Genomic DNA, 13872 nt, shown 5'->3' with positions numbered 1-13872 from the left:
CTCGAGCGGAGTTTGAATCCTTTCAGCATTTTGTGCGTCTGCAGATATATTGCAGAAGTGTTTTTCACGCTCGAGCGGGTATATTTGCGCTCGAGCGGGTATCTTGCGCTCGAGCGGGTAGTGCTTTGCTGTTGTGCCTTGGTGCTCGAGTTGATCTTTTTGGCGCTCGAGCGGGTAAAGATTTTGTGTCTTATGCTCGAGCATCTTACTATCTGCTCGAGCGGACAATACGTATATTAGATCGCGACTGTGTCATTTTAAATCACTTCTTTGGTTCTCTCTCTCTCTCTAAAACATTCCAAAACCCTAATCTGAGAGCTTCTCTCTCTAGAATACCCTCTCTCTCTCTACATTTTAGCTAAGATCAAGTGATCTCTTTACCCCCATTCCTTCATTAAAAAGCTTGGGCTCTTCAAGACCTCCATTTTCATCCGAGTGGAAAGTGATTTCGGCGTGTTTGGAGTTCTTCCCTTGCTAGGCTCGTCTTCTACACTTAAGGTAGGGATAACCTACTTCTTTTTATGAGTTTTGACATAGATGTTATGTATTTTGTATGAATGGTGAGTTATGAAAATTTTGGGAAGTTAGGCTTTTGAAATTTGAAATTATAAAATACAGATTTTCTATTTTTGGGGTTCCAAGTGTATGAGTGGTCCCTAAAATGAAGTTATCGTGTATGGTTAATGAAATTTGGCCTTGGGTGCAATATTTGAGAAAGGAGGGGGAAGCCCTAATTTATTTTGATTGATTAATTTGTAGAATTAATCTGGGAAATATGGAAACATGAAATTGAGATGAAAATCATGAAATTGGGAAATTATGGGATTGAATGGTGTAGCTGGATGAATAAATCGCTCACTTCTGAAAATGTTAATATTTGGATGAATAAATCGCTCACTTCTGAAAATGTTAATATTTTATCTGTTTGATAAGTTTATTATCTGTTTAGAGATAACTGCTTTGGGCTATCAGTGGAGGATAGTCTTGATTGTTGTAGACATTGTATGATGATTAGGAAAAACTGAAATTAATCACCTCGAATATGTCATTGAATGTGACGGATGGAATAACATATTGAATATATGCTTTGCTTGATCATTGTATATGATAAGTGTTTAAATACATTGTATATGTATGTTGTTTGGGAGGAGATAGGGGATGTACTCCACGGTTTGGGAGGAGATAGGGGATGGACTCCAGTGATAACTAAGTTGGTCGGAGTGTCCAGGGTGAAAGTCCTGAAATCTTAATTACGTTTGCATAACGTAGATGAATTGAAGTATTGAAATATTGTTAATATGAGTTGAATCTCATTTGAAATTAAAGTATTGAAGCATTGTTAATATGAGTTGTAGTCTCATTATAGACTGTCTGGATGAACAGAGAACCATATCTATGAATTGGTTTGGATAATGAAATGAAAAGGGATTGAAATATACTTGTGAATGTGAATTGGTTATGAAAGAGTTGTATGTTTTTTATATGAGTTAAACATTTATCAAATGCTAATGTTTTAGTTATTGCTTATATTTGGTTTAGTATATCTCTACTGGGCTTTAGCTCACCCTATATGGGACATCATTTTCAGGTTCAGGTGATATGCTACATCCAAGGACGTAGCTTGGGAGGCTTAGAGGCTGAAAGACCTTTTTGTTGTTATCATTTTGTACTACATGTAAATCAAGCCAAGGGCTTATTTTATATAAAGAGTTAGAACTCTTCTTTTGTTGTAACCAAGTGTTGACTTGGAAAGTTATAAGCCCGTAGGGCATTTACTTTTGATGTCAACATGTAATACTCTTGTACTTAATACTCTGATGAATGGGAAATATGCTTTACTCTCTTGTCTATGCATGTCAAGAATGTTGGGTTTATATGTTTTATTTTGAGGGCTTGACATAATATGAGCAATTTGAATAATTAAAATAGGCTCAAAATAAATCCTCAAAAACCTCAGAGCAATTGTCACAGCAGCAATCCCCATATTCCCCTTCCTCAACCATTGGTACTAGGCTTGCCTTGAAATTTTTGGGGACTCAAAATTTTCAAATTTAATAGAACTCATCAAAGTTCTATCAATTTATTGATTAGGTTGACTATAGAAAACATGTAAATTGTTATTAACCTCTACATTTGCCTTTGAAATAAGGTGTACTCTGTTTAGAGCAATTTAAGGTCTAAAATGAAGTAGCCTTATCCCCCAATTTGAATCCCTTTGTGGGAAGCAATCAAATTGAAAAAACATTTGCTATTTTTGTTCAAAACAATTTTCTAGATCTTGATTTAATTGTACTATGAAATAAGTATACTAATATTATTTGTAGAGGTTCATGATATTACAGAATTTTTTTTATGTTATTTTATTTTTTTTATGTTTTTTATTGTACCTAGTTTTTAAACCCTAGGAAAAATCAGAATTGTAGTAATCACAATTGTCAAACATAAGCAAAAGAGAGATACAGTTTACTGAATTTTCACCGGTGCACATTACCTTGGCAATAGAAGTATGCATTGTGAATCACACAATGTTATGGCACGAATATAGTTGAAGAATCTGGTGGTGATCTTGGGGGAGAAGACAAGTAAGGCTTAGGCGGGATTTGCATGGACTCCAGGCTCCCTTCTAGTATCTCTACCACCCTATTCATTGATGGCTAGTGTGAGGGATCCATTTGTATCCACCACAAGCCAACTATAATCATCTTCCTTGCACTTTCATTTGCCTCATAATTCATAATGCCATGCACTCCAAGTTCTTTATCCAGCTCAAGTCGCTTGTATATCCAATGTGGAAAATATATCGCACTCGTGTGATCAACTTTGACATCAATATTCTTTCTTCCTTCGACCATTTCTAGAATGATCATTCCATAACTGTAGACATCTGACTTGTGTGAAATTCCCCCAAAGTTTCTACAAAATACTTCTGGGGCAATATAATTGGTAATCCCTCTAACACCCAATAGTGATACGATACTCTCTTTCTGTGGACATAGTTTAGCAAGGCCAAAATCGGAGATCTTTGGGCAAAAGTCCTCATCTAAAAGAATATTGTGAGGCTTTATGTTACAATACAAAAGCCCCATTTTGCAACCATGGTGTAAATAATCTAATCCTCGAGCAATACCAACTACAATTTTGTACAATGCTTCCCATCCCAATTGGCGATATGTCAAGGAATTCCTATCGTATATGAATTTCTCAAGGGATCCATTAGGCATGAACTCATATACAAGAGCTTTATTGTGACCGTCAAAACAAAAACCCACAAGATTTACAATATTAACATAAGAAGTCCTAGTAATGGCTACAACCTCATTAATGAACTCTTCTCCGTTGTCTTTCAATCCTTTAAAAACCTTCACTTCCACAAGGCAACCATTTTCTCGCTTTCCTTTGAAAACACAACCATAGCCTCCTTGACCTAGTTTATCTCAGAAGGAGTTTGTCATTTTCTTGATGTTGGAATAAGTGTACCTTTTTGGAGCAAGAGATCCATAATTCTTTAGGAAGGCCTTAACATTTTGGTATTTCTCTAGTTTATTCTTCCAAGAGTAATTAAAACAATTACACTATCAATACTAGTTCCAAGAATAGGGAAAATTGGCCTCTCATCGTCACTCTCGCTTTCACTCTCTCCACCACATGAAATGGAATTTGTTTGAAAACTCCGTTTTACTTCAACAGTTCTGTTTTGTAGCTCGAAAGGCCTGAGGTCTTTGTACACCCACCCACATTTCTTTGTATGGCCCGAGGTCTTTGTACACCCACCCCCATTTCTTTCTACAGGTCATCCTTGTTACAAAACTCACACATTTCATTTCAAATAAAAAAGAAAGAAAGAAAAAAGAACAGAGTAGAGAGAGTGAGAGACAGGAGAAGATGAAGAAGATGAAGAAGAGCATCAACATCAACACCACCACATCATCATCAACAACAACCAACAATCACAAAAAAAATTGTAGAATCAACAAATCATCATCAACACCAGATCTGTGTGTATACACATATATATATATATATATATATATGAGGGAGAGATCTACACATCATCATCATCAATATCAACACCAGATCATCATCATCATTATCAACACCAAATCATCATCATCATCATCAACACCAAATCATCATCATCAACGTCAACACCAGATCTGTGTGTATACACAGATCTATACACACGCACACACACACGCACACACACAAACATATATATATATATATATGAGAGAGAGAGAGAGAGACACCCACCGGCGTGTATACAGATCCCCTTCTTCTCCTCATTTTCATCTTCTCTTCTTCCTTCTCTCCATCTTTTCTCCTTCTTCTCTCTCTCTCTCTCTTGCCTCTTCTATCTTTTTGTCTGTCTCGGAGAAGAAAGGGAAGGGAAAGAAAGAAAAGAAAAAAAAAAAACAAAACGACATCGTTTTGGGTTTCGGGCCAATTATTTTCGAGCTACCAAGTATTATTCTTACTTCAATGTCTAGCCAGTTATCTTAGATACTTTGAATTATTTATTTGTTCGTACAGACGCAAAAGGTGATTGAAACGTGCTAGGTGATTACAAAAATTTCAAAAACTTGTTAGGTATGTGTCTAAGTGATTATCTATCTGTTTTCATGCACTTCTTTTCTGAGTTATATCTTATTTGAATTTGCTTAATTTATAGTAGAGTTAATTACTTAAAAATTCTATTTACAAATCTTATGGTAGCCTAAATCCTATTTAAGATTTTTTGAACCTTTAAGTCCTATTTAATAAAGTTAAAAATATTAGTTTTTTTTCAATTTTTAAAACTAAGAACATTATCAATTTTACATAGTAATGTTCTAAATAATTGTTTTAGTAACTAATGACAAAAAAAAAAAAAAAACAGAGCATGAGATTAAACATTTTGCTCTTCTATTTATTTGTTTGATTCAACTATCAAATAAAGTCGAGAATATTAACAGTTTTTTTTTCAGTTTTAAAACTGAGAACATTATCAATTTTTTCATTTTAATTTATTTTTTTTTTTAGTTTTGCACATCAATGTTCCATCATCATACTCCTTTATAGACACAAAATTTTCAGTTTTGCACAAAAAAAAAAATAATTCAGTTTTTTCAATATTTTCAAAAAAAAAAAAAACATTAAGTGTGTTTAGTTTCAATTTTCTAAAAATTAATTTTTTTAATTTTTTCATATATATATATATATATATAGATTAATTTTTAGTGAATATTTTTAAAATTTTAAACAAGTTTTTTTTTTTTAATTTTTTTAATTTTTTTAAGGCACATTACTTAGATGTATCTAAAAAATATTTTAAAAAATAATAAATGCACAAGAATACAAAAAATATACTAAACGCTCGATTATATATATATATATATATATATGTTTTTGGTATCTAAGAATTAAAAAAAATTACTTAGAATATTAAAAAAAATTAGTGAAAGCAAAAAAACACGAAAAAATAAAAAAAAATTAATCTTTCTGAAAAGTAAAACCTGAAATAGGAACTAAACAAGCTGATTAGATTTTTTTTTTTTTGGCACATTTTTTTAAGTTGACAGAAAATCTCAGAATCATCACCCAGAATATCCAATGTTTCTAATCAAAAATCTAAAACTAGCACTACTATTTTCAATCAATTGGCTTATAAGAAGAATTCTAGATCCTATCACTGTCTTCATTGTCCTCCCCGAAGAGATATTTGGGAAAACCCAACATTCACCAACTAGAATATCAAATGTTTCGAACCCATATCCAGAAACACTTCAAACCCCCATTCCTCATTGGCAATCAACCATTACAACCATGGTGGCGCAGGGACGATGTGGTGTTCCTTGCTTGTGCTCTCACTTAGGATCTGGGTTTGCATTCTTAGAGCCGATGACAAGTTGGTACGTTGGCGGGGTTGGTCCGCCGGCTTCGACACGTTGGAGGAGGTTACCGTGCGCACAGAGAGTAGGTTAACTTGAAATAGAGGAACTGACTGAAGATCGTGCCGTGGATAAGACAACAATGATAATGTATCGCCGGCTAAGAAGCTCCAAAACACACCTAGTGACACCACCATTTTTGGACCCCTCTTCACTGATATTTCTCTTTCTCTAGAAAACAATGTGAAGCAATGCTTAGAGCGAGAAGATAAGAGCTTCGAAAGGGTTTTTTGTGTCTCTGTTGAATTAAACCTTGCTTTCGGTGGGATGGAGGTCGTCAATCGCAGTGGTAAGAGGTAGTGTAAGGGTGGTCGCCAGTGAGGTAGAGATGGAGATGAGGTTGGAGATGAGGTTGGGGTTGGGATTGGGATTTGAGTGGGAAGGATAGAGATGGGCATTTAAGCATCCCTCTAAAATTCTAACTATTAAAAATTTGATAAGATTTGAAAATCCAAAATTTTTTAATGGGTAAATTACACTGACCTCCTTGAGGTTTACCTTAATTACAGGGACCTCCCTTGCAGTTTCAAAAATAACACAGACCTCCCTAACTTTTGAAACTAATATACAAGGACCCCCTTCTGTTACCCATCAGTCCAAATTCAAATAGATGATACTGATGTCATCCATAATTATTCTTCAAATTCCAATACTACCCTTCAAGGGAGGTTAGTGTAATTTACCCATATATATATATATATATAAATACATACATTTCATCACTCTTTCCTCTCTCTCTCACTCTCTCTCTCTCTCTCTCTCTCACACACACACACTTATATATTCTAATACTACCTTAGCTCTGATCGATGTATACCGCGAGCGGTGGTACACTCTCCGACGGGGCTACCTCCGGACTGCCAACTGGGACGCAGTGGCTGTCGCTGTCATCTTCCACTGCCCCGACGCCTCTCCTTTCAAAACCTCCGCCCAATGCCGCCACAAGGCAGTGGTAATGCAGCGTGATCAGCGATCCAGAGCTTGAAGGCTTGGAATGCGACTTTGAACTAGTTCACCGTGTGTATATAATATACACACAGTGTGTGTATATATATGTATATATATATATATATATATATAAGGTGAATTGGTTCACCCAATTTTCTATCTCTCAAAATGTCTCTCTCTGTATATATATTTACCAGATCTAATTTGCCCCTTCCTTAATTTGTGTGTTTAATTTAGGAATTTGATTGGGATTACCAGATCCAATTTGCCCCTTCCTTAATCTCTATCTCTCTAAATCTCTATCTCTCTCTCTCTCTCTCTATATATATATATATATATATATTTGTTGTGTTTAGGATTCAACTGAAATTAACTAGGAAGATTGAAGAATTGGGTTGAAGATTGAAGGGAAACTGAGAGAAGAGAACTGCCAAGCTGAGAGAAAGAGAATGGGAGTTGAAGGGTCAGTTGTGTCTTTTCACAATATGGTTCAAGGGTATTATGTCAATTTAACTGTCAACTTAACGTCGTCCATGTTCTTTTAACAGGAATGGGGAATCTGTATATTATTTTCAAAAGTAGGGAAGGTCAGTGTTATTTTTGAAACTACTGGGGAGGTCCCTGTAATTAAGGTAAACCTCAGGGGAGGTTAGTGTAATTTACCTTTTTTTAATTAACACTTAATGACATATCTATTTATCTATCTATCTATATATATATATATATATATAAGGAGAATGATTTTTTTAAGAACAATGATTGTGGAAGTTCCAAACTCTCAAATTAATTTTGTTAATTTGTTAAGTTTTAAAGAAATAAAAAAAAATTCTATTGGTTAGTTCCTTGAGTCAAAATTTTTTAAAAAATAATAATAATAATTTTAATTATTTACAATTTTGAATTTTAAAATTCAAAATAATATGATAAGTCACCCACACACTTTCCAAAACAATTCAAATAAAAAAAAATAAAAACACTAATTATCTTTGATTTTGAATTTCAAAATTCAAAATAATATGGTAAGCCGCCTTTATCCCACTCTTACTTTTTCCGAAAATAATATAAATCTAAAATTTTAAAAACCCATTCAAATTAAAAATTCAATACAATTCTTTTTTTAAAATACTCAATATTTGATCTTTTTTCCTGCCTGGCCAACTCCCCCCCAATTGTAATGATGCTATGGTTATTCTCTCTCTTTGCCAATAGTCCAAACTTATTTAAAGTTTGTTTGTTTGTGATTTTTTTTTTTTATATTTTCGTGTGAGTATTTTTTTTTTTTCTCTATATGACTTTTTTTTCCAATGTATTTTTTTTCCAACTAAATTGATAATAAATATATATCTGTTAATTATTTTTGTTTTGGGAGTTGATTTGAATTTTTTATTTTTTTTCTTGGATGTTTGTGTATTTTTTATATTGTTGTTATTATTTCTTTTGATATATGTGAATTGATAATATAGTTATGAGTTTTTTTTTTTATTTTTTTTATTTTAAGAATAAGGCTTCTTATATTGTTCTTTATGATTTGGCCAATTTTTAAATTTCTTAAACAATGTTTTCAAATTTTTTATTTGTAAAAAATTAAAAACATTTAATTGACTTGCCTATCAACAAATAAAAATTTAAATAATGAACACTGTTCCATAATTTATGGATTTAAAAAAAAAAAAAATCAACACCCATATATGGAATAAGAAAACCTAAAATCATGCATTTTTTTTTAATTTTTCATTTTTAACTCTTTAAAACTCTAACGGTACCTTTTTATTTCCACAACATTGTCTTTTTAGATTTACAAAGATAGAAAACTAGACCGGAGTTGTATAATGGTTTGTAAAAGTAGTGAGCATGGTAACAACAACGGTGATGATGAACTCGACAAGAGTATTGTTTGGGTGGATTTTGAAAAGGTGAATATTAAAAGAATAGTAGATAGTTTGGGTGATAAATTGATTTAGAAAACTAATGCGTGGTAAAGATTAAGTATGAATTTTATTCTGATAACCGAGTACCTAACCGTCTCGTTCTTCCTTGGTTATTGTTGGGTTTACTCATGTTAGAGTGTCGGGTTTTAATGTGGGGCCTTGTCAACTATTGGGTTTGTTGTTTTTGAAAAACTTTTTCTCTAAATTTTCATTCTTATTTATTTCAATTCCGAGTTTCACTTGTTTCGGAAGAAGCGAGGATGGATTCGAGGTGTCACGGGTCGAGCTGGGAAATTTTTTTGGCTGGGAGGCAGAACTGCACGTGCGGGGGCTTGGGCCGCACGTACGAAGTGGGGGCTACACGTGCGGAGAAGAGGGAGGTGTCCATGGTGCATTTTGCTTTATATGGACGAGCAGAAGGAGGTGTGGGAGAGAGTGCCGCACGTCCAGATGGGAGTGTCGCACGTACGAGAATGGGTGCCGCATGTACAGGATAAAGCTGAGTCCGAAAATCTGTCTTTTTCTCTCTTCTTGGGCTAAGTGTATCTCACTTTTTACACATCTCTCTCTTTCTAAAAATATTATTTCCTCTCCCTTCTCTCTAAAAACCTCCACCAAACACCATAAACTCTTGATTTCTTGTCATCCATTGGAATTTTGGTCCAACATCCTTCATTAAATTTGGAAAGCTAACCGAGGGCTTCGTTTTGGGCGATGGAGATTGGATTTCAACACAGTCAAATTTGGGGTTTTCTCATCTTTTCTTCTCCAAAATTTTCAGGTAGGGATTTTCTTAGAGTTATATATATATATATATATATATTTTTGCAAGATTGTGTTAATTTTGGAACTTCCTTGATGGTATTGAAAATTTGGTTTTTGGCTCAAGAATGATAATGGTTTTAAAGGTGGGTTTACCCCTTGTCTCTTTCTAAACAACTTCTTGAGAGTTTAGAACTACATTGTATGAGGGAAAATACTTTGAGTGAGATTCTTTCAAAAGATGAGGGGGTGTCTATTTTTGGTGAAAAACCTAGAAATTTGGGATTTTTGAAAGGGGTTGAGAATCTATATATATATTTTTTATTACTCATTAATGCGCCAAAATGAATGAATGATTGGAAAATTTCCTATTGTTATATATAAATGACAAATTTCATGGAATATGAGAATTGTTGATTTTGGAAGTTATTGTTCAAAATGTTGATACAGTCATGAAATAACTAAATTGTTGAGAATGCATGAAGTGTGAAAATGTTGCTACTCATTGATGGATTTAAATGAATATATGGCTATCTTGTGAAATGGCATTGAAAAGAGAAATGGGAATTGTGATTATTATGGAAATATTGTGTGGAATAATAGAAAATGGAAGGGCATTTCATGGCATTGATAATTGTTGCATTGGCATTTCAATACTTTTGGTTTGTAATGCCCTCATAATAATAACATTAAAACCCATCAATTTAGACATGCATTGGTATAAAAGATAAATATTCTTCCATTCATCAAAGTAGTCCTTTACAATGAGTGTTACATGCTAACAACAAAAGCAAATGCCCTACGGGCTTACAGCTTTCCAAGTTAACACTTGGTTACAAAACAGGAGTACTAACTCAACTACACATTAAGCCCTTGGCTTGAATTTACATGTAACACATCCACATATATCACATTTCGGTTTCATGACATTAAGTCCGTGTTACATTTCATTTCCCATGTCTTTTCCAACTTTGAGTTTGAAAACAAGGCTCAACACCTAGCCAGATAACTTAATGAGATTTAGACTCATCTTTAAAACACTTTCGAAATTCATGAGGGATACACATTTTAATGCTGTATCAATAACACATAAACCATTCCCACACTTTGTGAAAGATACACATTTCGGTGCTGTATCAACATAACATAGAATTTCTTTTATACTTCACAATTGATAACGATATACATTTTAGTGCTTTATCAAATCAATTCAAACACTTCCATAATCAACACTTGATACACATTGTAGCACTATATCAATGTCACACAAAATCCGGTTTAGAGGTCCATCCCCTATCTCCTCCCACACAACACATGTATATAAATATAGATCATATACAATCAATCAATACATAGAATTAATGTATTATTCCAGTCGCTATATTCAATAGCATACTCAATCGATTAGTTTTAGTTTGCCTAATCATCATGCAGTGTCTACAACAATCAAGACTATCCTCCACCGATAGCCCAAAGCAGTTATTTCTATACTGAAAATAAATGCACCAAATGGATATATAATCAACATTTCAACTAGGTAAGTGATGAACGAATCTAACTACACCCTTTAATCCCATACACATCCAATTCCAACATTCTCAATTTAATTCCACTTTTCTTCAAATTAATTATACCAATTAATTTATCAATGTAATTAGAGCATTTCCCATAATTAACATCACAACCCTAAGGTTCCATTTGCACCAATAATCCAATATTGATCTCATTTCTCTATGCCAAACATGCATATAAGTTTATATAAACAAAACCCCAACTTTTGTTAAATTACACAAAGGCCCAAACTTTCTCAAAATTACCCAACAACCCCCAACTCATCAAAATGCTAAAATTCAAAGACAAAACTCATGAGAAGGAGTAGGATATCCCTACCTCGAAGTTAGAGCTCAAACGGGAAAGTCGAAGAAAGCCAAAATGCTCCAAACTCAAAGATCCACGGATCAAAATGGAGCCCTCGACGATCAACACACTTTTTACAAAGGCCGAAGGATAGGGAGACACTCTAACTAGATCAAACCCTAGAGAGAAGGGAGTTTCTAGAGAGAGGAGCTCTCAAAATGTCTTTTTAGAAAGTAAAAGAGAGAGAGAGAGAATGTAAAAAATGATTTTAAAATGCCCAGCTGCCAACTGATATACGACATTCCCGTTCGAGCGGAGAACACAACGCTCGAGCGTCAAGAACAAAAAACTAGGTACGCTCGAGCGCAAGAAGGCCCGCTCGAGCGCCAAGACACAAGAATAAAGTACATCCGCTCGAGCGCGAAAACCAGTCCGCTCGAGCGTAGATTTCCCTATCCCAGAACCAACACCAAAAAGTACTAACCGCTTAAGCGCTAGAGTACCCGCTCGAGCGCGACCGCTCGAGCGTAAAGAAACCCGCTCGAGCGTAAAAAACACACCTACAGAAGTTTTGCAGGGACACGAAATACTGGGAGTGTGCAATCTCCGCTCGAGCGCAATAAGGCCCGCTCGAGCGGAACGACCAAAAACCCGGCAACAAGATTTTAGACCAAGGTTCAACCCACCTGCTCGAAACATGCTCAACACATCCTAAAACTCAAACAAATAGAATTAAAGGACAACAACAAGATAGATACAACTACCAACTCCACGGAACCGAGTCCGGAATACAACAGAACAGTAAAGGGACAATCGGGATCGCTATATGGTTGTTACAAATTTTGAACTGAGATTTGAAACCTTTGCATTGATGGAAAGAATCATTGCGAAACAAGATCTCATTGTTTTGTTTATGGGATAAGTACGTTGGTAAGTTCGGATAGGGGGTGTGAATGGAATTGATTAAGTTGGCTTGAGTGTCCAAGGTAAAAGACCGAAAACACACGCGGAGGAGATACCATGTGCCTTCTGGTTAGCTACCAGTAAAGTGGGGATTTGGTAGTGCTAGTTATGCTTACTTGCAGACACTAACCTAGGGATTACCTGAGTCGTATTTACCACATCTTGAACTTAATTTAAAATTGTTTAATCTTGTTGAAATTTTAAGGTTTCATTATGCATGATGGATTTTTTTTTTATTTTTTATTTATTTTATTTTATTTTATTTTATTTAAGGATGAAGATTAGACTTTTTTATAGGCATGGCATAGCATGTGCATTGCATTTCATGAGACTTGTATAAAATATATATACTTTGTTAAGAATTTCCAACTGGGCTTTATGCTCATCCTGTGGGATTTTGGTGCAGGTAAAGATGTAGTGATTCTGCTAAACTAAGGGCGTGGATATATGTGTTGAGAGCACAAGGCTTTTGTTTTGTTGTGATTGTAATTTTTGCAAACCAAGGGCTATACTTGTATGGGTTCGAGCAACCATTTTGTGTAACCGGGCTTAAGCCTTGGACTTTGTAGCCCTAGAGGGCATTTATTTATTTTGACTAGATGTTTTACATGCTATAGATTCATATACCGAAGCCATTGAATGTATATCCACATGTGGGACTATTTTGTAAACACCTTATGATCATGTATTTAAGCGTTGGAGAATTACTTCTACTATCCTAAAGAGTGGTGGTTGATGCACACTTATCGTGTATTTTCTTGGGGTGTTACATTTACCATATAAAAATTGAATATGAATCATATACTATTTTTTATATATAATTTTAGGTACTTTTGTATAACTATAAAAATTATTGTGATTACATGTTGCTTATCATTTGATATATTATTGTTGTATTATTGTAATGAATTTTATTATTAATGTCTATGATCAATATAGTGGTGAGACGTCACATGATAAATAAAAATATGTTTTGTTATTATTATTATTGATAATATATTTCTTTATTTACCATTTTATAATGTTTAAAAAATTAATTTAGGTTTATTGTTAGTTTTTGTAGACGAGAAGTCAAAAAATTTTAATGAAATTCAAGTTATAACTAATTTGAGATTGAAAAGGAAATTTCAAAAAAAATTATCATTATATATAATTTTAAAATATTTTTAAAAAAACACAAGGAAAAATTGGAACTACAAATTAAAATTATCAAACAACCTAATTCTATGAAAACATTTAAATGAAAAATTGATTAATTTGAATTTATAATTATGAAATATTTTTAACAAGCCATTAATTTTTTATTTAGGTTCTAGCCTGATCTAGTCTTAAATAGTTTTTCAAATATAAATATATCTTAATATTGATACAATCAATATTAGATATATTTTAAGAAGGGTAAATTATATCGATAGTCCCCTAATTTTAGATTTTGAATTAATTTGGTCCAATTGATAATGCCGGTTTAGATTTTTGAAAGAAAATAG

General features: G+C 33.6%; 1 pseudogene; it reads right to left on the bottom strand.

The window, feature by feature from the left end:
- Window positions 1-2528: 2528 nt before the first annotated feature.
- LOC114275450 (PR5-like receptor kinase pseudogene) overlaps window positions 2529-13872 on the bottom strand; it is a 37491-nt pseudogene continuing 26147 nt past the window's right edge.

Source organism: Camellia sinensis, chromosome 10, assembly GCF_055761805.1.
Source record: "Camellia sinensis isolate YWXY chromosome 10, ASM5576180v1, whole genome shotgun sequence".
NCBI lineage: Eukaryota > Viridiplantae > Streptophyta > Magnoliopsida > Ericales > Theaceae > Camellia > Camellia sinensis.
The sequence above is the reverse complement of the archived record's forward strand: the minus strand, read 5'-3'. Positions and strand labels throughout refer to the sequence as shown.